Source organism: Oncorhynchus nerka, linkage group LG14, assembly GCF_034236695.1.
Source record: "Oncorhynchus nerka isolate Pitt River linkage group LG14, Oner_Uvic_2.0, whole genome shotgun sequence".
Lineage (NCBI taxonomy): Eukaryota > Metazoa > Chordata > Actinopteri > Salmoniformes > Salmonidae > Oncorhynchus > Oncorhynchus nerka.
This window is the reverse complement of record NC_088409.1, coordinates 97,766,188-97,779,259: the sequence shown is the minus strand read 5'-3', so window position 1 is coordinate 97,779,259 and position 13,072 is coordinate 97,766,188. Positions and strand designations below refer to the sequence as shown.

Sequence of the window (13,072 nt, the reverse complement as noted above, 5' to 3'; positions counted from 1 at the left end):
TCAAAAACCATCTTGACAGAGCTAGAAGACATTTTAAAAGAATATTGTACAATCCAGGTGTGCAAAGCTTTTAGAGCAGGCGTGTGGAACTCATTCCACGGAGAGTCGAATGTCTTTGTGTTTTAGGTTTTTCCTTTCAATTAAAACCTGGACAACCAGGTGAGGGGAGTTATTTACTAATTAGTGACCTTAATTCATCAATTAAGTACAAAGGAGGAGCAAAAACCCGCAAGACACTCGGCCCTCCGTGAAATGAGTTTGACACGAGACTTACCCAGAAAGACTCAACTGTAACCGCTGCCAAAGGTGATTCTAATACGTATTGACCTAGGGGTGTGAATACTTGTGTAAATTAGATATTTCTGTATTTAATTTTCAATAAATTTGCAAACATATCAGATTTTTTTCACCCCTCACTTTGTCATTATGGGGTGTTATGTGTAGATGGGTGAGAGGGACAAACAAAGGCTGTAACAACAACAAAATGTGGAATAAGTCAAGGGGTATGAATACTTTGTGAAGGTACTCTTCAATAGTGCACTATTTCTGACCAGAACCCTATGGGCCCTGGTCAAAAGTAGTGCACTAGGGAATAGGGTGTCATGTGGCCCTATTCATTTACAGTCTCACAGTGGCTCCCTACAACGTACTGTAGATAAAACACCAGAGATGAGAACAACCCTTAAATTAACAAAAATGTACATACAAATAATTGCAATGATAAAAATAACTCTACAAACAATACAAATATATGTATACATTAATTAATAAATATATGTATACATTAATTAATAAATATATGTATATATTAATGAATAAATATATGTATACATTAATGAATAAATATATGTATACATTAATGAATAAATATATGTATACATTAATGAATAAATATATGTATACATTAATGAATAAATATATGTATACATTAATGAATAAATATATGTATACATTAATGAATAAATATATGTATACATTAATGAATAAATATATGTATACATTAATGAATAAATATATGTATATATTAATTAATAAATATATGTATATATTAATTAATAAATATATGTATACATTAATTAATAAATATATGTATACATTAATTAATAAATATATGTATACATTAATTAATAAATATATGTATACATTAATTAATAAATATATGTATACATTAATTAATAAATATATGTATACATTAATTAATAAATATATGTATACATTAATTAATAAATATATGTATACATTAATTAATAAATATATGTATACATTAATTAATAAATATATGTATACATTAATTAATACATATATGTATACATTAATTAATACATATATGTATACATTAATTAATACATATATGTATACATTAATTAATAAATATATGTATACATTAATTAATAAATATATGTATACATTAATTAATAAATATATGTATACATTAATTAATAAATATATGTATACATTAATTAATAAATATATGTATACATTAATTAATAAATATATGTATACATTAATTAATAAATATATGTATACATTAATTAATAAATATGTATACATTAATTAATAAATATATGTATACATTAATTAATAAATATATGTATACATTAATTAATAAATATATGTATATATTAATTAATAAATATATGTATACATTAATTAATAAATATATGTATACATTAATTAATAAATATATGTATATATTAATTAATAAATATATGTATTTATATATAATCTTTGAAACATCCTCTATGGCACCTGTCCACAACATAACCAAGATTTAAACTCAAGCTTGTGAGTTAAAATGACTACAGTGAACGCCCCTAGAGTCATTCGATGTCGTGGGTACATTGATCAGCAATTGCACTTTTTTGTTTTAGGAAGTTGCTTGGCAAGGGGTCAAATTAAGGTCAAACCCCTCAATTTGGTGGAATCTTTCTTCATAAAGGGAGATTATTATTTTTCAAAGTGTATGTGTGTGTGCGTGTGTGTGTGCGCGTGTGTGCATGTGTGTGTGTGTGTGTGCGCGGTCATCAAAAAGAGGAAGTGGGTGAAAAATATTTGGCCGTTCCAATTGGCCAATGAAATGAAGTGAGGTAATATTAGGAGTTGTTTTAAAACAAAATGACAGTATCGTTACTGAAGAAGGAAAATAAAAACCTTTGGAGAACCCCTTTTTAAATCACTAAAATAATATTAGTATAATCTCTACATTACCGTTTCACTATAGTGAGTTATAGAGACAGACATTATGTAGGTCCCTATGTTTTGATGGTCGCAGGGGACAAATATGCGCAACAAGGAAGCAATATCAGCTCATGTGCTGACAATATAAACACACACACACACACACACACACACACACACACACACACACACAGGAGAGGGAGGGTTTCCTCAGGCTCAATGTGCAACAGCTTTAGTGCTTTAAAAAAAGAAAATAGGTCTTCAATGTTGTTCTCTTGACAAAACAACAAGGGGGTTTCTTGCGGTATCCGAAAACATGACAACCGCTCCGCCATTCAAGTGGTTCAGTTTGTGATGACTCGGCCAAAAGACACCATTTTGTGCTTCCTGGGAGCCCAGTTGAGACCGGCTGAAGAAGCACTGTGTCCTTTCCGTCTGTCCAGAGTTCCAGGCATAATGTAGACGGTTGACCGGTAGGTCGGTGGAAGACGGTGTGATCGTGAAATCACTGAAGGACACAATACTTCTTGTAGTCAGACTCAAAGTCCTCGTCCATGCTAGTGGTGTCGGCCATCTTCTTGCCGTCAGTCTTTGGCAGGAACTGAGAGAAGTCCACTCCCTTCTGCTCATAGAACAGAATGTAGGCCGAGTCCGTGTCCATCTCCTCCGAGTGCACTTCCTAGGGAGGACACGGCAAACAAGCACGCGCTTTAAAAAGGTCTCCTTTGGCTTCAAAAATTACTAACTGGTTTGCTAGATTAATTGTCCATTAGTCGAGGGTGTGTGTGTGTGTGTGTTCTTACCTTACAGCTGCTGTCGTTGTAACAGTACCATTTGTTGTTGGGGTTTTTGGCATAGGTCACATAGTGTCCTCCTCCCATGATACCTGAATGGCACTGTGGAGACAGAGAGAGAGAGAGAGAACCTCCTATTACCTCCCATGATACCTGAATGGCACTGTGGAGAGAGAGAGAGAACCTCCTATTACCTCCCATGATACCTGAATGGCACTGAGGAGAGAGAGAGAGAGAACCTCCCATGATACCTGAATGGCACTTTGTAGAGAGAGAACCTCCCATGATACCTGAATGGCACTGTGGAGAGAGAGAACCTCCCATGATACCTGAATGGCACATAGTGCACTGTGTAGGGAATAGGGTGCACTATGTAGGGAATAGGGTGCACTATGTAGGGAATAGGGTGCACCATGTAGGGAATAGGGTGCACCATGTAGGGAATAGGGTGCACCGTGTAGGGAATAGGGTGCACTATGTAGGGAATAGGGTGCAATTTGGTTCAGAGGCTTTCTAATCCAGAATGATTTAACCCTTGCAGGGCTGCCGGCCCAGACGCCGTCCTCAGAGCATGCACAAACCAGCTGGCTGGTGTGTTTGCCCACATATTCAATCTCTCCCTATCCCAGTCTGCTGTCTCCGCATGCTTCAAGATGGCCACCATTGTTCCTGTACCCAAGAAGGCAGAGATAACTGAACTAAATGACCATCGCCCATAGCACTCACTTCTGTCATCATGAAGTGGCTTTGAGAGACTAGTCAAGGATCACATCACCTCTACCTTACACCCTAGACCCACTTCAATTTGCGCACCGCCCCAATAGATCCACAGGCGAAGCAATCGCCATCACATTGCACACTGCCCTATCCCATCTGGACAAGAGGAATACCTATGTAAGAATGCTGTTCATCGACTACAGCTCAGCATTCAACACCATAGTACCCTCCAAGCTCATCATTAAGCTGGAGGCCCTGGGTCTGAACCCTGCCCTGTGCAACTGGGTCCTGGACTTCCTGACGGGCCTCTCCCAGGTGCCTTCAACAAATCTCAAATCTCCACTTCGCTGATCCTCAACACAGGGGCCCCACAAGGGTGTGTGCTCAGCCCCCTCCTGTACTCCCTGTTCACCCATGACTGCGTGGCCATGCACGCCTCCAATTCAATCATCAAGTTCGCAGATGACAACAGTAGTGGGCTTGATTACCAACAACGACGAGACAGCCTATAGGGAGGAGGTGAGGGCCCTCGGAGTGTGGTGTCAGGAAAATAACCTCTCACTCAACGTCAACAAAACAAAAAGGAGATGATTGTGGACTTCAGGAAACAGCAGAGGGTGCACCCCCCTATCCACATCAACGGGACAGCAGTAGCGAAGGTGTAAAGTTTTAAGTTCTTCGGCGTACACATCACTGACAAACTGATATGGTCCACCCACACAGACAGCGTGGTGAAGAATGCGCAACAGCGCCTCTTCAACTGAAGGCTGAAGAAATGTGGCTTGTCACCTAAAACCCTCACAAATTTTACAATTGAGAGCATCCTGTCGGGCTGCATCACCGCCTGGTACGGCAACTGCATCGCCCTCAACCACAAGGCTCTCCAGAGGGTGGTGCGGTCTGCACAAAGCATCACCGGGGGCAAACTAGGTAGTTGTTGTGGAATTGTTAGATATTACTGGACTGTCGGGAACTAGAAGCACAAGCATTTCGCTACACTCGCAATAACATCTGCTCACCATGTGTATGTGACCAATACAATGTGATTTGATTTTGATTTGATTCATATCTAACTAAATCAATCTTCCCGAGGCATAGGTTAGGAGGCTAAACTCCAAGCAGTTTTGGAAGCACTCACTGAAATTGCATATAAGTTGTAGATGTTCTCCAGGCTGTTGTCTCTTTGGTGCAGCTGGGCTGTTGCAGTGGTCTCTAGGTCCGTGCTGGGCTCCGTACTGGCCTCCGTGCTTAGTACCTCGTTGCTATGGCCACCGCTGTCCCCGTTCATCACGATGACATTACTGAGGCTGCTGGACGCATCTGTGGTGGACATCTCTGGCCCGCTCCTCACCCCGACCTCCCCAAAACCTCCACTCATCACCCCCACGAGCCCACCCTCCGTGTCCGCCTGCGGTGCTCCCTCCCTGGGCTCTGTGTCAGGGCCGCTGCCCCTCTCCCTGGTACTACCCTCCAGGTTCTCCTTGCTGTTGGAGAGGCGGTGGCGGCTGGCCAGCTGGGGGAGCCTGAGGCGGGTCTGTCTGTGGCCCGCGCCCCCTGGACTGCCTCCTCCTGTCTTGGGGCTGCTGCAGGGGCTGCTGGTACGGCTGATGAAGGAGGGAGGGGCTGACTTCCTGCCTGACGCTGGAGAGGCTGTGGAAACAGATGAAGAGAGAGAGAGAGAGAGAGAGCGAGAGAGAGAGAGAGGCGCTCAGTGAAACAGCTCGACCTAATCCTTCCTGGGTATATGGGGCTATGCGGTGTATCGTGTTGTACACTAATGAATAGAAATAAATACACGCTTTTCTCTGGTTTCATTACCTCACTCTGAAGGACTGGTTTGTTTAACAACAGGAAACTACTGCAGATGACTTGGCAATCATCAAGCTAAATCAGGGACTTGGAATCAACAGTCAACTTGAATGACCGAAAAAGCAGCAAGATTCCATTGAGAGACGAGTGCCTCAAATGGCACCCTATTCCCTATATAGTGCACTACATTTGACCAGGATCCTATGGGCCCTATTCCCTATATAGTGCACTACTTTAGACCAGGGCCCTATAGAACCCTATTCCCTATATAGTGCACTACTTTAGACCAGAGCCCTATGGGCCCTATTCCCTATATAGTGCACTACTTTAGACCAGAGCCCTATGGGCCCTATTCCCTATATACTGCACTACTTTAGGACCAGAGCCCTATGGGCCCTATTCCCTATATAGTGCACTACATTTGACCAGGGTCCATAGGGACTATGCACTAGAAAGGGAATAGGGTGGTATTTGAGACGTAGACAGGATGACAGACCTTTGAGGATGTTGAGGAACCCAGCAGGGGCGGAGATGGAGGAGACCGTTTCTCCTCCTCTTATCCTCAGTAGTTCCTCCCCCTCGCTGCGGCTCAGCAGACCGTGTAGCCCGTTAAGCCCCGCCTCCCGGGGAGCCAGGTAAACACTAGGGTCAAAACTCTCTCTGGGAAACTGGACGATCTTCTGAGACTTGATCCAGCGGCCGTTCACAAACTGGAACCTCTTCAGGTGTACTATCTGCAAATAAAGAACAACGTGAACTATTGAAAACACTCGGGTGTAGATACGTGTACAGAGACGTCAGGTAGCCCTAGCGGTTAGAGGTGAGCCAGCAGACGGAGGGGTTGCCTGAGTCCAACGGGAAAAAAGACTGCCCGGCAAGTGAGTTGGTAACCGGAGGGTTTCTGATATCAAATCCTAGATGCCATTGCCTGCCCATTGTGCCCTTCAGTAAGGCACTTAACCCCCAACCACTGCAGCAGCTCCACAGTGTGGCAGCCCCACCACCCCACCTCTCCAAAACCTCTAAATGTATGTGTGTCTTTGGGAAGGGTTGGTTTAAAAGAGGAAGTCACATTTCAGTTGGACTTTCTGTGCAATTGACCAATAAAGTGATGTTCATCTTTCTGTTTACATTGTAGCGATGGTGGGTACTCTAGCGATGGTGGACACTGCAGCGATGGTGGGCACTGCAGCGATGGTGGGCACTGCAGCGATGGTGGGCACTGCAGCGATGGTGGGCACTGGGCACTCTAGCAATGGTGGGCACTCTAGCGATGGTGGGCACTGTAGCGATGGTGGGCACTGTAGCGATGGTGGGCACTGTAGCGATGGTGGGCACTCTAGCAATGGTGGGCACTCTAGCAATGGTGGGCACTCTAGCAATGGTGGGCACTCTAGCAATGGTGGGCACTCTAGCAATGGTGGGCACTCTAGCAATGGTGGGCACTCTAGCAATGGTGGGCACTCTAGCAATGGTGGGCACTCTAGCAATGGTGGGCACTCTAGCGATGGTGGGCACTGTAGCGATGGTGGGCACTGTAGCGATGGTGGGTACTCTAGCGATGGTGGGCACTGTAGCGATGGTGGGTACTGTAGCGATGGTGGGTACTGTAGCGATGGTGGGCACTGTAGCGATGGTGGGTACTGTAGCGATGGTGGGCACTGTAGCGATGGTGGGTACTGTAGCGATGGTGGGTACTGGGCACTGTAGCGATGGTGGGTACTGTAGCGATGGTGGGCACTGCAGCGATGGTGGGTACTGTAGCGATGGTGGGTACTGCAGCGATGGTGGGTACTGGGCACTGTAGCGATGGTGGGTGCTGTAGCGATGGTGGGCATTGTAGCGATGGTGGGTACTGGGCACTGTAGCGATGGTGGGTGCTGTAGCGATGGTGGGTACTGTAGCGATGGAGGGTACTGTAGCGATGGTGGGCACTGTAGCGATGGTGGGCACTGTAGCGATGGTGGGCACTGTAGCGATGGTGGGTACTGTAGCGATGGTGGGTACTGTAGCGATGGTGGGCACTGTAGCGATGGTGGGTACTGTAGTGATGGTGGGTACTGTAGCGATGGTGGGTACTGGGCACTGTAGCGATGGTGGGTACTGGGTACTGTAGCGATGGTGGGCACTGTAGCGATGGTGGGTACTGTAGCGATGGTGGGTACTGGGCACTGTAGCGATGGTGGGTACTGCAGCGATGGTGGGTACTGTAGCGATGGTGGGCACTGTAGCGATGGTGGGCACTGTAGCGATGGTGGGTACTGCAGCGATGGTGGGTACTGCAGCGATGGTGGGTACTGTAGCGATGGTGGGTACTGTAGCGATGGTGGGTACTGCAGCGATGGTGGGTACTGCAGCGATGGTGGGTACTGTAGCGATGGTGGGTACTGTAGCGATGGTGGGTACTGTAGCGATGGTGGGCACTGCAGCGATGGTGGGTACTGGGTACTGCAGCGATGGTGCGTACTGTAGCGATGGTGGGCACTGGGTACTGCAGCGATGGTGGGTACTGCAGCGATGGTGGGTACTGTAGCGATGGTGGGTACTGTAGCGATGGTGGGCACTGTAGCGATGGTGGGTACTGCAGCGATGGTGGGCACTGTAGCGATGGTGGGTACTGGGTACTGTAGCGATGGTGGGTACTGGGCACTGCAGCGATGGTGGGTACTGGGTACTGTAGCGATGGTGGGTACTGTAGCGATGGTGGGCACTGCAGCGATGGTGGGTACTGGGTACTGCAGCGATGGTGGGTACTGTAGCGATGGTGGGCACTGCAGCGATGGTGGGTACTGGGCACTGCAGCGATGGTGGGTACTGGGTACTGTAGCGATGGTGGGTACTGTAGCGATGGTGGGCACTGCAGCGATGGTGGGTACTGGGTACTGCAGCGATGGTGGGTACTGTAGCGATGGTGGGCACTGGGTACTGCAGCGATGGTGGGTACTGCAGCGATGGTGGGTACTGTAGCGATGGTGGGTACTGTAGCGATGGTGGGCACTGGGTACTGCAGCGATGGTGGGTACTGCAGCGATGGTGGGTTCTGTAGCGATGGTGGGTACTGTAGCGATGGTGGGCACTGTAGCGATGGTGGGTACTGCAGCGATGGTGGGCACTGTAGCGATGGTGGGTACTGGGTACTGTAGCGATGGTGGGTACTGGGTACTGTAGCGATGGTGGGTACTGCAGCGATGGTGGGCACTGCAGCGATGGTGGGCACTGTAGCGATGGTGGGTACTGTAGCGATGGTGGGTACTGTAGCGATGGTGGGTACTGTAGCGATGGTGGGTACTGCAGCGATGGTGGGTACTGGGTACTGCAGCGATGGTGGGCTGGGTACTGCAGCGATGGTGGGCACTGTAGCGATGGTGGGTACTGTAGCGATGGTGGGTACTGTAGCGATGGTGGGTACTGTAGCGATGGTGGGTACTGCAGCGATGGTGGGTACTGGGTACTGCAGCGATGGTGGGCACTGTAGCGATGGTGGGCACTGTAGCGATGGTGGGCACTGTAGCGATGGTGGGTACTGCAGCGATGGTGGGTACTGCAGCGATGGTGGGTACTGCAGCGATGGTGGGTACTGCAGCGATGGTGGGTACTGGGTACTGCAGCGATGGTGGGTACTGGGTACTGCAGCGATGGTGGGTACTGTAGCGATGGTGGGCACTGTAGCGATGGTGGGTACTGTAGCGATGGTGGGTACTGGGCACTGCAGCGATGGTGGGTACTGGGTACTGCAGCGATGGTGGGTACTGCAGCGATGGTGGGTACTGGGTACTGCAGCGATGGTGGGTACTGCAGCGATGGTGGGTACTGGGTACTGCAGCGATGGTGGGTACTGCAGCGATGGTGGGTACTGGGTACTGCAGCGATGGTGGGTACTGCAGCGATGGTGGGTACTGGGTCCTGCAGCGATGGTGGGTACTGCAGCGATGGTGGGTACTGCAGCGATGGTGGGTACTGGGTACTGTAGCGATGGTGGGTACTGCAGCGATGATGGGTACTGCAGCGATGGTGGGTACTGGGTACTGTAGCGATGGTGGGTACTGCAGCGATGGTGGGTACTGCAGCGATGGTGGGTACTGCAGCGATGGTGGGTACTGGGTACTGTAGCGATGGTGGGTACTGCAGCGATGGTGGGTACTGGGTACTGCAGCGATGGTGGGTACTGGGTACTGTAGCGATGGTGGGTACTGCAGCGATGGTGGGTACTGGGTACTGTAGCGATGGTGGGTACTGCAGCGATGGTGGGTACTGCAGCGATGGTGGGTACTGGGTACTGTAGCGATGGTGGGTACTGCAGCGATGGTGGGTACTGCAGCGATGGTGGGTACTGGGTACTGTAGCGATGGTGGGTACTGCAGCGATGGTGGGTACTGCAGCGATGGTGGGTACTGCAGCGATGGTGGGTACTGTAGCGATGGTGGGTACTGCAGCGATGGTGGGTACTGGGTACTGCAGCGATGGTGGGTACTGCAGCGATGGTGGGTACTGGGTACTGCAGCGATGGTGTGTACTAGTCTTGCTAGTCTACACCGTGTGTCAATGTGCTAACCAGTATGGGCGGTAGCCTCATTACATCTAACTACAGTAGACAGTGTGTGTCAGTGTTCTGACCAGTATAGGCGGCAGCCTCCACAGGTCCAGTTTCTTGGTGGCCAGGCGGTGGGTCTTGCACTTGGAGCAGTAGTAGAGCTCATCCTCTCCCAGCTCCTCCTCACTGGTGAAGGCCTTCAGACAACTGTCTAGACTGACGGGCTCAGCCTGGGCGCTGCGACTCTGCTGCACACTACAGTGCTCCTCTACTATCTAGAGAGAGAGAGACGGAGAACAGGGTTAGACGGGACAGATAGACAGACTGGGGCCTGCTCCTCATTACATTGCACCTCTACACAAACGAGAGAGAGGAGAGAGAGAGACGGAGAACAGGGTTAGACGGGACAGATAGACAGACTGGGGCCTGCTCCTCATTACATTGCACCTCTACACGAACGAGAGAGAGGAGAGAGAAGAGAGAGAGATGGTTTTGATCACGCAGACTGGGATATGTTCCAGGTAGCCTCTGATAATAACATTGACGTATACACGGACACGGTGACTGAGTTCATCAGGAAGTGTATAGGGGATGTTGTTCCCACGGTGACTATTGAAACCTACCCAAACCAGAAACCGTGGATAGATGGTAGCATTTAACAGAGGCAAGGTGACTGGGAATATGGTTGAATACACACAGTGTAGTTATTTCCTCCGTAACGCACTCAAACAGGCAAAACAGCAATACAGAAACAAAATGGAGTTGCAATTCAACGGTTCAGACAAGACGTATGTGGCCACGTCGCGGACACCGACGTCTTGCTTCCGGACAAACTAAACACCTTCTTCATCCGCTTCGTGGAAAACACAGTGCCACCAGACTGTTAAACAGCCATCACTAGCCGTCTTCCACCCGATTACGCAACCCTGCACCTTAGAGGCTGATGTCCTATAGACATAGACATGGAATCACTGGCCACTTTAATAATGGAACACTGGTCACTATAATAATGGAACACTGGTCACTATAATAATGGAACACTGGTCACTATAATAATGGAACACTGGTCCCTTTAATAATGGAACACTGGTCCCTTTAATAATGGAACACTGGTCCCTTTAATAATGGAACACTGGTCACTATAATAATGGAACATGGAACACTTTAATAATGTAACATCACTTTAATAATGGAACACTGGTCCCTTTAATAATGGAACACTGGTCCCTTTAATAATGGAACACTGGTCCCTTTAATAATGGAACACTGGTCACTTTAATAATGGAACACTGGTCCCTTTAATAATGGAACACTAATCCCTTTAATAATGGAACACTGGCCCCTTTAATAATGGAACACTGGTCCCTTTATTTATAATGTTTACATACTGCTTTACTCATCTCATATGTATATACCCTATTCTATTCTACTGTATTTAGTCAATGTCACTCCTATATTGCTCGTCCTAATATTTATATATTTAATAATTCCATTATTTTACGTTTAGTTGTGTGTATTGTTAGATATTACTGCACTGTTGGAGTTAGGAACACAAGCATTTCTCTACACCAGCAATAACGTCTGCATAATATGTGAAGTGTGGATGTCATCTTTTCCTATAGGATCTAATGACTCACCCTCTCCTGTGAGGTCTGGTAACGGACGTGCAGGGCTGTAGGATCCCAGTCGACAGCTATGTAGGCGTTTTCTACCGAGGCCCTGTCCTCCGTACAGTCCACCGCACAGCCTCGACAGAACCTGAACACACACAGTAACACACTGTAACACACTGTAACACACAGTAACACACTGTAACACACAGTAACACACACAGTAACACACAGTAACACACACAGTAACACACAGTAACACAGTAACACACAGTTGAGCACCTGAGTAACACACAGTAACACACACAGTAACACACTGTAACACACAGTAACACACAGTTGAGCACCTGAACACACACAGTAACACACAGTTGAGAACCTGAACACACACAGTAACACACAGTTGAGCCGAAACCAAATGAGATCTAGTAACAGAAGTGAAGTGTGTTTTGATGATGATGGAGGAGGCCACCTCACCTGTACCAGGGACACCAGGCACACGAGCTGCCATCCTTCCCCACCACTCTCAGTGTGAAGGGGTATTGGTAGCCCATACTGTCATCACTGTAGTAGGGGCAACACACACACACACACCTTTATTGACAACCAGCAGGCAATCAAGATAACCATCACATCAAGGGGAGACTTGCAGACTAAGCCCTGTGTGTGTGTGTGTGTGGGGGGGTACTGACCAGTCCTGTGCATGGTTGCTGGCCTCCTGCGGGGGCAGAGGGCTGGCCAGACGGGCCACCTGTATCCAGACAGCATCGTACAGGTCCTTCTGACTGGTGTGAACCGTACAGGGAACGATCAGGGGCATCCCAAACAGACTGGCACGGTTCTTCTGACTGGACAGGAAATACAACTCCGTCCGGATCTACAGGAAGACATACAGGAAAGTAAAGAAACAAAAAACAGCCAAACCTCAAGGACCAAACATGAGACGGGGGGCGGGGGGGGACAGAGACCTCTAACAGTTTTAACAGTTTAAAAAAAAGGGTCAAGTTTACACAGCGTGTCATGTCAAAGTTGCTAAATGTATTTCCTCATTGCAAATATACTTCTCACTAGGACTCTTAACTGCACTCGCAGTACTATAGAGTACACTCGCAGTACTATAGAGTACACTCGCAGTACTATAGAGTACACTCTTAACTACACTCGCAGTACTATAGAGTACACTCTTAACTACACTCGCAGTACTATAGAGTACACTCGCAGTACTATAGAGTACACTCTTAACTACACTCGCAGTACTATAGAGTACACTCTTAACTACACTCGCAGTACTATAGAGTACACTCGCAGTACTATAGAGTACACTCGCAGTACTATAGAGTACACTCTTAACTACACTCGCAGTACTATAGAATACACTTAACTACACTCGTACTACTATAGAGTACACTCTTAACTGCACTCGTACTACTATA

The 13,072-nt window shown here is 47.3% G+C and overlaps 1 pseudogene; it reads right to left on the bottom strand.

Moving 5' to 3' along the window:
• Positions 1-1,725: 1,725 nt before the first annotated feature.
• Positions 1,726-13,072, bottom strand: part of LOC115127030 (ubiquitin carboxyl-terminal hydrolase 32-like) — an 83,537-nt pseudogene continuing 72,190 nt past the window's right edge.